Below are 14,055 nucleotides of genomic sequence, written 5' to 3'. Positions count from 1 at the left end.
CAGATTTCACTCTCCACCTTTCTGATATGTTTTTCTATTCCATCACCTGTCCCAAATTCACTTGCCCTCCCTCACATTCTCCTTTTTCTCCCAACTTCCTTCTCCCTTACCATTCTCCCTTCTCCTTACCAACTCCCTTCTCCCTTACCATTCTAACTCCCTCACCTTCCCAGCTCCCTCCCTGCTCCCTCCCCCCCCTGCTCCCTCCCCCCACCCTTCCCCAGCACCCTGCTGCCTCTCCCCTACCCCTCCCCTCTCTTCCTACAAACAGCCTTTCCTTGAAAGAGCCATTGCCTTAACGTTCTCCTATACCCCTACCCCCTCCTCTCCTTTCCCCTCCTTGCTCCCCCTCTCCCCTTCTCCCTGCCCCTGCATTTAATATTAATATTGTAAATAAGTTCATATGTTAAGTTCTTAAGTGTACATGCATCCTTAACATCCTGATGCATACCTATTCCTAACATGGATAATCTTCATCCAGTTCGTTTTACAAAGTTGTATCCCTGCTCGTTGACTCTCTCTATCCTTGTTCCTAGTTCATTGTAATATCGTTGACTCTCTCTATCCTCGTTCATTGTAATTTCCTTTCTCAGTTAATTGTGAACTGACATGATGTGTCCTACGAATGCTGGTATATAAAAATTGTTAAATAAATAAATAAATAAATAAATAAACTTCCCTCCTTCCCCCTTTCTTCCATGTTCCTCCTCTCTCTATTTCTTATTCACTCTTTCTTTTCTATGATATGCCTTGCTCCACCTCCACCTCCCCCTGCCATGTTCCTCCTTGGTTCCCATTCTCATCTAAATCCCCTAAGTCATCCCTTTTCTGTCTCCTTCTCTGATCAGGGTTAGTGCTGTAGACCTGCTTGGTTCGGCATGGAAAAGAGGAGAAGCAGCTGCTGGTACTTTGTCCCTGTGCTCCGGAAATTTTTTTATTTTTTTTTTTATAGATCAGACCCCCACTATGACAGGGGGAGGTAGTGTGGGTCAAGTACAGACATGCCAAATGATCTGGTTCCAGGAAGGGAGGATTTTAGCTCAGTCCTGCATCTCAGACAACTCCATACTGATGCACTGTGGTACCTTCAGCACTTAAGAACATGCCATGCTGGGTCAGACCAAAGGTCCATCAAGCCCAGCACTGTTTCCAACAGTGGCCAAACCAGGCCACAAGAACCTGGCAAGTACCCAAACACTAAGAAGATCCCATGCTACTGATGCAATTAATAGCAGTGGCCATTCCCTAAGTAAACTTGATTAATAGCCGTTAATGGACTTCTCCTCCAAGAACTTATCCAAACCTATTTTGAACCCAGCTACACTAACTGCACTAACCACATCCTCTGGCAACAAATTCCAGAGCTTTATTGTGCGTTGAGTGAAAAAGAATTTTCTCCGACTAGTCTTAAATGTGCTACTTGCTAACTTCATGGAATGCCCCCTAGTCCTTCTATTATTCATAAGTGTAAATAACCGAGTCACATCTACTCGTTCAAGCCCTCTCATGATCTTAAAGACCTCTATCATATCCCCCCTCAGCCATCTCTTCTCCAAGTTGAACAGCCCTAACCTCTTCAGCCTTTCCTCATAGGGGAGCTGTTCCATCCCCTTTATCATTTTGATTGCCCTTCTCTGTACCGTCTCCATCGCAACTATATCTTTTTTTAGATGCGGCAACCAGAATTGTACACAGTATTCGAGGTGCGGTCTCACCATGGAGCGATATAGAGGCATTATGACATTTTCTGTTTTATTAACCATTCCCTTCCTAATAATTCCTAACATTCTGTTTGCTTTTTTTTTACTGCTGCAGCACACTGAGCCGACGATTTTAAAGTATTATCCACTATGATGCCTAGATCTTTTTCCTGGGTGGTAGCTCCTAATATGGAACCTAACATTGTGTAACTACAGCAAAGGTTATTTTTCCCTATATGCAACACCTTGCACTTGTCCACATTAAATTTCATCTGCCATTTGGATGCCCAGTCTTCCAGTCTTGCAAGTTCCTCCTATAATGTATCACAGTCCGCTTGTGATTTAACTACTCTGAACAATTTTGTGTCATCAGCAAATTTGATAACATCACGCATCGTATTCTTTTCCAGATCATTTATATATATATTGAAAAGCACCGGTCCAAGTACAGATCCCTGAGGCACTCCACTGTTTACCCTTTTCCACTGAGAAAATTGACCATTTAATCCTACTCTCTGTTTCCTGTCTTTTAACCAGTTTGTAATCAACGAAAGGACATCGCCTCCTATCCCATGACGTTTTAGTTTTTGTAGAAACCTCTCATAAGGGACTTTGTCAAACGCCTTCTGAAAATCCAAATACACTACATCTACCGGTTCACCTTTATCCACATGTTTATTAACCCCTTCAAAAAAATGAAGCAGATTTGTTAGGCAAGACTTCCCTTGGGTAAATCCATGTTGACTGTGTTCCATTAAACCATGTCTTTCTATATGCTCTACAATTTTGATCTTGAGAATAGTTTCCACTATTTTTCCTGGCACTGAAGTCAGGTCACTGGTCTATAGTTACCCGGATTGCCCCTGGAGCCTTTTTTAAATATTGGGGTTACATTGGCCACCCTCCAGTCTTCAGGTACAATGGATGATTTTAATGATAGGTTACAAATTTTAACTAATAGATCAGAAATTTCATTTTTTAGTTCTTTCAGTACCCTACGATGCATACCATCCGGTCCAGGTGATTTGCTACTTTTTAGTTTGTCAATCTGGCCACTACATCTTCCAGGTTCACAGTGATTTCGTTCAGTTCGTCTGACTCATCGCCCCTGAAAACAATCTCCGGAACTGGTATCTCCCCAACATCCTCATTAGTAAACACAGAAGCAAAGAATTAATTTAGTCTTTCTGCAATGGTCTTATCTTCCTAAGAGCCCCTTTAACCCCTCGGTCATCTAATGGTCCAACCGACTCCCTCACTGGTTTCTTGCTTCGGATATATTTAAAAAAGTTTTTATTATGAGTTTTGCCTCTATGGCCAACTTCATTTCAAATTCTCTCTTCACCTGTCTTATCAATGTTTTACACTTAACTTGACAATGTTTATGTTTTCTCCTATTTTCTTCAGATGCATCCTTCTTCCAATTTTTGAAGGATTTTTATTGGCTAAAATAGCCTCTTTCACCTCACCTTTTAACCATGACGGTAATCATTTTGCCTTCTTTCCACCTTTCTTAATGTGTGGAATACATATGGACTGCGCCTCTAGGATTGTATTTTTAAACAATGTCCAAGCCTGTTGAACACTTTTAACCTTTGCAGCTGCACCTTTCAGTTTTTTTCTAACTATTTTCCTCATTTTATCAAAGTTTCCCTTTTGAAAGTTTAGTTAGAGCTGCAGGTTTACTTATTGTCCCCCTTCCAGTTATTAGTTTAAATCTGATCATGTTATGATCACTGTTGCCAAGTGGCCCCACCACCGTTACCTCTCTCACCAAATCCTGCGTTCCACTAAGAATTAAATCTAAAATAGCTCCCTCTCTTGTTGGTTCCTGAACCAATTGCTCCATGAAGCAATCATTTATTACATCCAGGAACTTTTTGTCTCTAGCAAGTCCTGATGTTACATTTACCCAGTCAATATTGGGCTAATTGAAATCTCCCATTATTATTGCACTGCCAAATTGGTTTGCTTCCCTGATTTCTCTTAGCATTTCATCATCTGTCTGACCATTTTCTCCAGGTGGACGGTAGTATACTCCTATCACTATACTCTTACCCAACATACATGGGATTTCTACCCATATAGATTCTACTGAGCATTTAGTCTTTTGTATGATCTTTATCTTGTTGGACTCTATACCCTCCTGGACATAAAGTGCCACACTCCCACCAAGTTGATCCTCCCTATCATAGCGATATAATTTGTACCCTGATATAGCACTGTCCCATTGGTTATCCTCCTTCCACCAAGTCTCTGTGATGCCAATTATGTCAATCTCATCATTTGCTGCTATACACTCTAACTCTCCCATCTTAATTCTTAGACTTCTGGCATTGGCATACAGACATTTCAAAGTGTGTTTTTTGTTTGTTTTAACAACCTGCTTTTCAGTTGTTTGTGATAATTCGGAAATAATTAGCTTCGGTGATTTTTTACATATAGGCGTATGGACTATGTTTGCTTTTAATGGAACCTCTCTGTTGGGATGCCCTAACTCTCCTGTTTCATTAGTATCCTTCAAGGATACATTTCTCCGAATCATGCACTGCTGAGTGACTGTCGGCTTTCCCCCTTGTCTAGTTTAAAAGCTGCTCTATCTCCTTTTTGAAAGTTAGTGCCAGCAGTTTGGTTCCACTCTGGTTAAGGTGGAGCCCATCCTTTTGGAAAACTCTCCCCTTTCCCCAAAAGTTTCCCCAGTTCCTTACAAAGCTGAATCCCTCTTTCCTGCACCATCGTCTCATCCACGTATTGAAACTCTGGAGCTCTGCCTGCCTCTGGGAACCTGCACATGGAACAGGAAGCATTTCAGAGAATGCCACCCTGGAGGTTCTGGATTTCAGCTTCCTACCTAAAATCCTAAATTTGGCTTCCAGAACCTCTCTCCCACATTTTCCTATGTCGTTAGTGCCCACATGTACCACGACAGCCGGCTCCTCCCCAGCACTGTCTATAATCCTATCTAGGTGACGCGTGAGGTCTGCCTCCTTCGCACCAGGCAGGCAAGTTACCAGGCGGTCCTCACGTCCACCAGCCACCCTGCTATCTACATTTCTAATAATCGAATCACCAACTATGATGGCCGGCCTAACCCTTCCCTCCTGGGCAGTAGCCCTGGGAGACTTATCCTCAGTGCGAGAGGAAAATACATCACCTGGAGAGCAGGTCCTTGCTACAGGATCACTTCCTGCTACACCAGGGTGATGTTCTCCTACTGGGAGACCTTTCTGATCCAAGGCAGCACTGGGGCTGCCAGACTGGATTTGGGACTTGGCTACTATGTCCCTGAAGGTCTCATCAATGTACCTCTCTGTCTCCCTCAGCTCCTCCAAGTCTGCTACTCTAGCCTCCAGAGATCAGACTCATTCCCTGAGAGCCAGGAGCTCTTTGCACTGAGTGCACACATACAATCTCTCACCGGTGGGTAAAAAAATCATACATGTGACACTCAATGCAAAAGACTGGAAAGCCCCTCTCTTGCTGCTGGACTGCTGCCTTCATCTTAGTTTTATTCAGTTCCTAGTTAAGTTTAGGATACTAAGGGAGTTGGAATAAGAGTACTTTAAATTTACAGGTGCATTTACTAATTAATCAGCTAGTGTCCTATAAGGGGATAATTAAACTTCCAATAAGGGCTGGTACAATAGAATGATTTAGATAAGACCCTGATTGATTTTTAATGAGAAAGTGTCTCGTGCCTAAAAATTAAGGGTTGAGTGGGTGGGAAAGACAGACACTAGAATTAACTATCTCTGGCTTGCTTATTACCTCAGACACACACAAACTCTAAAGAATATAGCCCTTAATTTTGCCTTTCACCAAACTTTTATAAGCCCAAAAATTTCTGAAAGCTATACTTACCAATCCTCTTTAACCACCGTTAAATTAATCTTCACTCAGTTAAGGGAAGGGTTTGAGATTCATGCGCCATTAGGCATGCGCTTCCGGTCCTCCTCTACTGCAAAGGGTGCGGGGCCTCTGGAAGCTGGGGCTGTGGACGTCAATCCCTGGATCGCTTGCGGTGACTTCTGGACTCCTCTCCCGGGGGATGCTGGGAGCAGTATGCAGATGAGCCTGCTGGTCCTCCTCTACTGCAAAGGGTGTAGGGCCTCTGGAAGCTGGGGCTGTGGACGCAATCCCTGGATCGCTTGCGGGGACTTCTGGAATCCTCTCCTGGGGGTATGCTGGGAGCAGAATGCAGATGAGCCTTCCGGTCCTCCTCTACTGCAAAGGGTGCGGGGCATCTGGAAGCTGAGGCTGTGGACGCAATCCCTGGATCGCTTGCGGTGACTTCTGGACTCCTCTCCCGGGGGATGCTGGGAGCAGTATGCAGATGAGCCTTCCGGTCCTCCTCTACTGTGTAACTATAGCATGGGTTATTTTCCCCTATAGGCATCACCTTGCACTTATCCACATTAAATTTCATCTGCCATTTGGATGCCCAATTTTCCAGAGTCAGGAGGTCTTTCTGCAATTTATCACAATCTGCTTGTAATTTAACTACTCTGAACAATTTTGTATCATCTGCAAATTTGATTACCTCACTTGTTGAATTTCTTTCCAGACCATTTATAAATATATTGAAAAGTACGGGTCCCAATACAGATCCCTCAGGCACTCCACTGCCCCCTCCCTTCCACTGAGAAAATTGTCCATTTAATCCTACTCTTTGTTTCCTGTCTTTTAGATAGATAGATAAAAGAATTACAAACACCACAAAGATTGGAATGTAAGTTCAAAGTACAAGTCTGGCCAAAAGTCTCCTTTCTTGAGCTGGGTCAGGTGGCAGCTTTGTAGTATTTTCTGCCTTAGTCTTAGCATATTACTTTGGCATAACTACATAAATTGTCCTGACAATAAAGTTTCTTGAATTCAACTGAACGCTCTTGGACTGAAAGTGAAAAACAGGCAGGAGGCAGCACTGCAAGCCCCGGCTTCTATGAGAATCAGATAACTTTATTGGCAGGATAATTTTACATGTGTTGCCAAAGTAATACTTGGAATGATTAAAATAAAAAGGTGAAAAAAAATTACAAAATAATAACAATACAAGCAGGCAGCCTATGAGAGACCGTCCTAGACTGTATGTTAGCGAGAGAGGGAGGAGAGTGAGAAATAGGAGGGGGCCGAGTTCAGAGTGAGGAGGAGGATCAAGCCTTGGGTTTAGGGGGAGAGGGAAGATAATGAGGAGGCGTGGTGAACAATGCAACACTGGAAAAATAGAAACAGAAATGCATTTCCTCTTGTGCTGTGCAAAATTCAAACATATCAGAGACACTCTTTTCCCAAAGCTGACAGAAAACCAAAGACGTCCCAGTAAAGAATGAGCAGGAAAAACTCTGTATAATCCTGAGGGAAAGAGAAGAAACAGCAGCTATAGTTACCAAATATGTGGCATGCTGTCACCAGACCAGAAATGAAACCTGACCAGGGACAATACGGACCAATCCAGAGTTTTGTCATTGTTGTTGTAGATTCTGTAACCTGTAATTTTATTCCACGGTTATTATTCTGTAATATTTTCCTCTCTTCCTTGTTTTTATTTTAATCATGTATACTACTTTGGCAGCACAAGGAAAAGTGTAATTGCAATAAAGTTATCTGAATCCAAACTCTGAGCAAACAGGAGGAGAAGGAACAGGCCCTCCTAGGCTGAGACAGCAGCAGCAGCAGGAGGGGTGAACTCCCAGGCAGGAGGAGGGGGAGGAGCTGGCTTGACAGCAGCAGTAAGATTATCCACTCGGATTATGGCTGCTGAGATCTCAGGCAGCCAACGTAACCATGGCTGAGGATTACTGGGAGGAAGACCCTCACGGGTGGCAGTGACAACTCCTTCTCTTCTGGCCTGTGGACACCCTCTCCACCGTCCCCTCCAGAGCCCCCTGCCCTTCCTCCAGGGTAAGCCTGCCTTGCATTCTTTCTCACAGTAACCTCCTCTCCCGGGACCAGGGAGGCGGCAGTGTGTAGGAATCCAGCCCTGACTACAGTCCCTCTACGCATAAGGGAAACCCTCGCCTCTCCTTCCACATTTTCTCCCTTGGGCACCAGGACCTTTTGGGTCAGCGGACAGAATCTGTTCCTACAGCGAGGGGGTGCAGGAGAGAGCAGCGGAGCAGGGAGAACCAGGGCGAGAGAAGTGAGACTAGATTCCGGGGGGGGAGGGGAAGGGATTTCCAATGCCATGCAGGGCTTCTTTGCCCTCCACAGTCTCTCCAGGGATGGATCAGTTACTCTGCTACAGGGGAACAGAGGGAATGGTGAAAGACCAGGTATCTATAGGCGAGGACTCGATTGTGAGCCATGCATTTATTCTCCCTGAGAGTGAGAGAAGAAGGAATCGGGCTGCTTCAGACACCAGGAGACACAGGAAACATTCGCGCCCCCCGCCCAGCTGTACTGCAAAGACCCTCCCCCTGCCATAATTGTGTCTCCCTAATAGTTTTGGCATCTCCCTGTCAGGGTGGCAGTCTTTCTGAGAAAGGGACAGTCTCCTGGCAACAGTGAGAGTCTCCTTGTTATAGTGCTGGCGCTTTTCCTTTTATATCTAGGGTCAGGTTAACACAATGGACCTTAGGGCTGCAATCAAAGGCCTCAGATATATAGGGGGGGGGGGGCAACAGAACCTATATAACTTGTGCCTGCTAATCCAATCCCAGGTCCTCTCCCTGTTTCTCTTCCCTCCACCCCCTCGGGCCAGTAGAAGGAGAGCAGAGCTTCAGAGCAAATCATCTTCCTCTGCTACCTGGCTCCAATCGCAGTTTAAACTATGCAGTGCCTCACAGATCTTTCAAGACTTGCCAAACCATTAAAGCAGAGCCAGACACAGGTAGGAAGTGCTGATCTGTGCTCTCCTTCTGCTGGGGGAGGGTAGAAATGGTGATTGGCAGAGTGAGGGCATATAAAACTTAGAGGCAGAAGGGCCCCATTGAAGTTAATCTGGCCCTGGTTACAGCTGTTAAACTTTCATATGTATTAGCATGAATTCCATAGATGGCAGACAAAGGAATCCCCAAGATTCTTGACAGAATAACACTGGCTCCTAGGGACTGAAGACTTCCTATACTGCCTAAAATTGTGCAGGTAGACAGGGTAGGGTCACTTTAATATATAAACCTTCCTTTTTATAAGGTGGGGTTTTTTTTGTTTTTTTTATATAAGCGTGAATCTTCAACCCCCAGAGAACATAATCAGGTTGCTGCAAAAGTCCATGCCAGACTCCTCAAAGATGTACCCTCATTATTGCTCACTGGCCAGCAATCATCCTCCCTCGCTCCCAGGGCTGCGTGCACCTCTTATGGCACACCCAGGCCCGATCATCCTCCAAACCTTCCTATTTTTAACAGCACAATGTGTCCTGAAGGCAAAGGTGTGGTGACTACGTTTCTAATGACATTTATCTTTAGTTTGTTTCATTCCATATTTGTATGGTTTTTTATTTTTGGTTTGTAATAGGTTCATCTCTCTGGTGCATATTTTCTGTTTTTCCTGTCTTTTTTTTCCCAGCTGTCAAGGGGTTGCGGGGGGATCACAGCACCACCTTCTGGCTGTGACATCCTCGGCAGAACCCCGCAGTGCTTTTCCCCCTTCCTTCTGCGGAGCAGCACCTCGTCTTCCCTGGTGGCCCTCCATCCAGGTTCTAGCCAAGCCAAGCCTGAGATCCAAGGTGTCCAGGTTCTCCCAGGCCAGACTTGCTGGGGAAAGCAGCAAGAGGCCCTGGGGGGCATCAGCATCTCCCCTCCAGCCTGTGGTACAATAATAAAAGGTCCAGCTGGGCCACCGGCACTACCCTCCCTCCCCCCCACACACACACAGCCAGCCTAATAAGTAAAGGCCCAGCAAGGCCTCCAGCCTGCTGAAGCAGAGCCCTGGACTGTGAGAGTATTCTGCTAGTGTACAGGTATCTATAGCAGCCTGGTATCTTCTGTTGTTGTAATAGGAGATGTATTTGGTGTTTTAGGGCCTGGTATAATATTTGCAGTGTTGTCTTTTCTTAGATAGGGTCCTTATTGTTTGAATGCTGGCAGTTGGTGCTGTTTTGGTTTAGTAGCTTTACTATATTGTAACTGTAAATCAGGTTACTCGTGGCTTTCGGGTGGCCAAGCCCACACCCAGCACACTTTACAATAGGCTTAAAACCATATGGGTTCTAAGTCTCTTTTTTTTTCAGGGTTTTCTGTTCAGCATGATAGTAGTACATGTCAATATAATATACTTGTTGTAAATCATACTTTTATCTCAGAAGACTGTTCTTTGAATGTTCTTTTCCATGTAAAATCTGTTGTTATTGCATAATTTTAATTGTGTGTGCAATGGGCGTTGCACAAAGCTGTAAGCTATGCTTATTTATTTATTTATTTATTTAACATTTTTTTAAATACCGCAATTCATGTAGCAAAGTAACATATCATTTCGGTTTACAATAGAACATATCAATAGAAACAATAACAACATATCAATAGAAACAATAACAATAGAAAAGTTACATATCATTTCGGTTTACAATAGAGCTTAGGGCTCCTAATACCCTTGCACTAAACCATGGGATGGCAGTGGTGGGTAAAAAGGCGTGATATCAGGTGCAAAAAGACAAGATAGTAGGGGAAAGTTGGAGTAGAGTTGCATGTGGGAATTTGTATGCTCAGCTACCCAAAGCAGAGGAATCTCAACTGATCAGACTGAATGGACCAATTTGGGCTTTGTTTGCCATTATCTGTATCTTACTGTATCCATCCCCTGTCTTGTGCTGTGAACACCATCCAGGAGTGCCCATGGGTCCAGGTCCAAGTGCAGATGGAGAGAAAGATAGTCTTTCATGGGCCCTGTCAATCACTACCTTTAAGACCTCTACCTGGTGCGATGATGCCCCAGAAGAGAGCAAGGAAATTGCAGGATATAGCCAGTACTCACACCAGGGTCTCTCCATTCAGCCAGAACACTGGGAGTAATAGGCAAAAATCAAACTGGAGTCCAAGTTGGTATTCAAATCAAAGTCTTTACTGCAACTTAAATAAAAATAATCCAAGCCAGTATTCCAAAAATCAAAAACAGCATTAGGAAAATTACAACAGTGAAGATGATAGATAATTTGTCCATACTAGAAGTTGATTCCTTTCTTAGCTCTCTGGCACCATTATCCATAGGACAAGTCTCTCCTACTTGGAGGGTTCATTGGCTGGAATGGGGTCCACACATGTACCTTGCAAAGAAATAGAAAAATTATCCCCAGGCACAAAAAACTGGAGGGAAACAATTCCCAAATACAAAAACATCAGAAAAATCCCAACATGGGTCAAAACTATTAATTTGCAATCCAAACCTCGTCCAGTCTTGTGAGCTCTTGACTCAAAAGTCTCAGTCCTTCCCTTCACCCATGCTGTTAACTGATCGCCAGGGCATAAAGATCTTTGGCCCAGGCCTTTGGGACACCGGGGTTAGGCCCTTCCCTTTGGCACTGGCCATCAATCTTCTCAAATTTCTTTCCTCAGAAATCCTGCTCGCATGGCCTCTTAGATCCTGGGAGAATTTCCAGCTCTCCAAACACTCTTGAGTTCCAGGGATGATCTCTAGCCTCCTTCCATCTCCGTAGCTCCTAACCCAAAATGTGCAAAGACCCTTTCCACGACCTCACTGATGGGAAAAATATACATGGGAGCAAAGCCAGTGACTGGCAAAGCCCCATCACGTTACTAAGAGGCTGATCACTGGCTCAAGAGTTAAGCAGCAGTCATGGGGCACAATAGATTTAATGGGTTAATAGAAGGTTTGCGTGACCTGATAAATGACAAGTATTTGTGATTGTTCTTCAAATCAATTGCATTTTTTTTTTTTTTTATTATTTATAAACCACACACTCCAAGGCTCGCAGTGGTTTACAGTAAAATATACATAAGTCATGTTTTCCTAATGGCGGGGATGGCAGTTGTTAAGTAATTGTAGTTTTCCTGACTGTTCGAATGCAATGTTATTGGTATCTTTATATTTGGTTGTACCTCGCTTTCAGGCAGATTTTAAAAGGGTCATGCATGGCCCATCTTGCCACGTGCATAGGTTTTAAAATACTCTTCATGCGCAGAGAGAGAGAGAGACTCTTTATAGGGCTCAGCCACTGTAATGGGGGCATTTTGAAATCGGGATGAGTTTTCGGGAGGTGGATTGTGTTTGTTGGGTGGTGTAACAGAAACATGCAGAGTTATTCCTTGTAAAAATGACATCATTAAAGGATTTTAGACCTTATAAGCGATGAAAAGGAGTTGATTTGTACAACGTAGCTGGCAGAGACTGCAGTGTACAAATCAACTCCTCTTGTTAGAATTTTCATCGCTTATAAGGTCTAAAATTCTTTAATGATGTCAATTTTTCAAGGAATACCTCTGCATGTTTCTGTAGCACCACCCCACAAACCCCAATCCACCTCCCGAAAACTCACCCCGAATCAAAGTGCCCCCTTACAATGGTCCACATATTGAGTGTCAGGCTGAGCCCTATAAAGAGTCTCTCTCTCTCTCTCTCTCTCACTCTCACGCTCACTCTCTCTCTCTCTATCTCTCTCTCTCTCTCTGGAGCTGTAGTATATTTGTGCTGGCTGAGGAAAATTAGGGGTCACGCGCATCAGTGCTGGGAGCACCCAAGCCCTGCCCCCTTTTCCACCTACTTTTTCTGGACACGCGTACATGAATGTACGCACGTACTTCCCCGGCAATTCAAAATTTGCATAGCTTACGCACGTAGATGGCCATTTTTGCGCACGCAAGGCTTTTAAAATCTACGTCTCGGTGCACAGTTTTCTAGTAATAAGGCAAGTAATAAAAGTTTAAGGTAAATAAATAGTCGTGTGGAAGGACATGCGTCCAAGTGTTTGGGCATTTTCACAGTCAATCTCAGGGTCTATTGCTGGATCATGGGAGGAGGCTAGCCTTCTACTCTGATCATGTGGCATGATCAACAGCGGTACCACACACTTGCTTCTGCCAAATGCAAAAAGGGTGCACCATGGAAAGGGTTTTTGTAGCACACATATGTTATAATGATGAGAGCCCCTTCCTTCAGGAGTATGGTTATCAGTGATAGGTTTTTCTGCAAGAAACCGGATGTGGTGAAAGCAGTTGATGTAGCTGAGTTGAAAAAGGATCTAGACAAAGTTACTGAAGGAAAAGTCCATGAACCACTATTAGCCATGTAGACTAGGGAAAGCCACGGCTTACCCCTGGTTATAAGCAAGAAGGATTGGACCTCTTCTTTGGATCCTGTCTGGTTCTTGTGACCTGGATTGGCCATTATTGGAGACAGGATGCTGGGCTCAATGGACCTGTTCCAGCAAGGCGTTTCTTATGATCTTATAACCTATAAGTCAATAGATGCATTGAGGGGAAAGACAGGCCAGGCTCAGCCTATTCCTGTTAAGCTGGCACCCTGCTCTAGACAAGTTACAGCCTGCTTCCAGGGCATCACTGATCCATTCCTGTTTTCTCTCCTTCCCCACCACCCCCTGCCCCATCTTCTCCCTATAGTGGCTTTTACGGGCCTGCCATTTCAACATCTCTAAGTATAAGTTCATAAGTGCAGTGGAGTAAAACCTGGAATGGCTTAACCTGTCCTTAATGACCTCGGGCTGTTTGGTGACCCTGCCAACAAGTAAACCGTGTAATGAATCGTACATTTACTGCAGGCCCTTCCCTGTTTATGCCATGCATGAACTACATTTGTTGGGAAAGAAGTTAAACAGACTCTGAATGTGATCAGTTTCGGCTGTTTCCCTTTGATTACTACGATCAGGCTGCCTTTGTGATGCAGCAGATCCCTACAGAAACCATTGACATGGAGATGGGCTCTGTGGCCCATACTAAACTCCAGTGCGGGGCCCTGGATCCTGGCCTGGCCTGCCTCGAGCTCTCCCTGTATTTCTTCCTTCCACAAGTCCCAATGTAATAAGATAAGAATAACAAATAGTTGTGCTGAACTTCACCCATTTTCTTTACTCATATGCTGAAAAAAACGAGTTAACTCCTGACGCAATAAGCTAATGGCATGCTAATGCATCAGGAGTTTACAAAAGGCGTACTAACCCAAAAATGTGCACAGCCACAGAAAGACAATGCTTGGCATGCATAAAAAATATTATTTACGTGCATAAACCTTGCTTTATGCACCGAAAGCTCCAAGTACAGGACTCTCACACCATAAACTCCAGGTTCAGAACCCCTAGACTAACACTAGCCCCGGGAGTTACATTTACAGTGTTAAAAAAAAAAAAACCTGAGTTAAGTCTACGCACCTTTCTGCATTGGGCAGTAATAGCCAATACCTTGATTTGCAGGGAGGAATGCTAATTTATGCACACAGTTTTTCCCATGTTTGC

The 14,055-nt window shown here is 44.2% G+C and overlaps 1 protein-coding gene across 3 annotated transcripts in view; it reads left to right on the top strand.

Moving 5' to 3' along the window:
- Positions 1-7,358: 7,358 nt before the first annotated feature.
- The window catches only part of CDK16 (cyclin dependent kinase 16), an 81,835-nt gene continuing 75,138 nt past the window's right edge, over positions 7,359-14,055 (top strand). Inside the window, exon 1 of one of the 3 annotated variants that reach the window (XM_029611985.1) lies at positions 7,359-7,598. The gene's annotated coding sequence lies outside the window, so the exon portion shown is untranslated. Of the gene's footprint in view, positions 7,599-8,406; positions 8,527-14,055 lie in introns of those variants that run through there. The other 2 variants (XM_029611964.1, XM_029611974.1) reach the window with 2 other exon arrangements.

The sequence above is a fragment of the Rhinatrema bivittatum genome, chromosome 1, assembly GCF_901001135.1.
Source record: "Rhinatrema bivittatum chromosome 1, aRhiBiv1.1, whole genome shotgun sequence".
Lineage (NCBI taxonomy): Eukaryota > Metazoa > Chordata > Amphibia > Gymnophiona > Rhinatrematidae > Rhinatrema > Rhinatrema bivittatum.
Note: the sequence above shows the minus strand (reverse complement) of the source record. Positions and strands in the feature narration are given on the sequence as shown.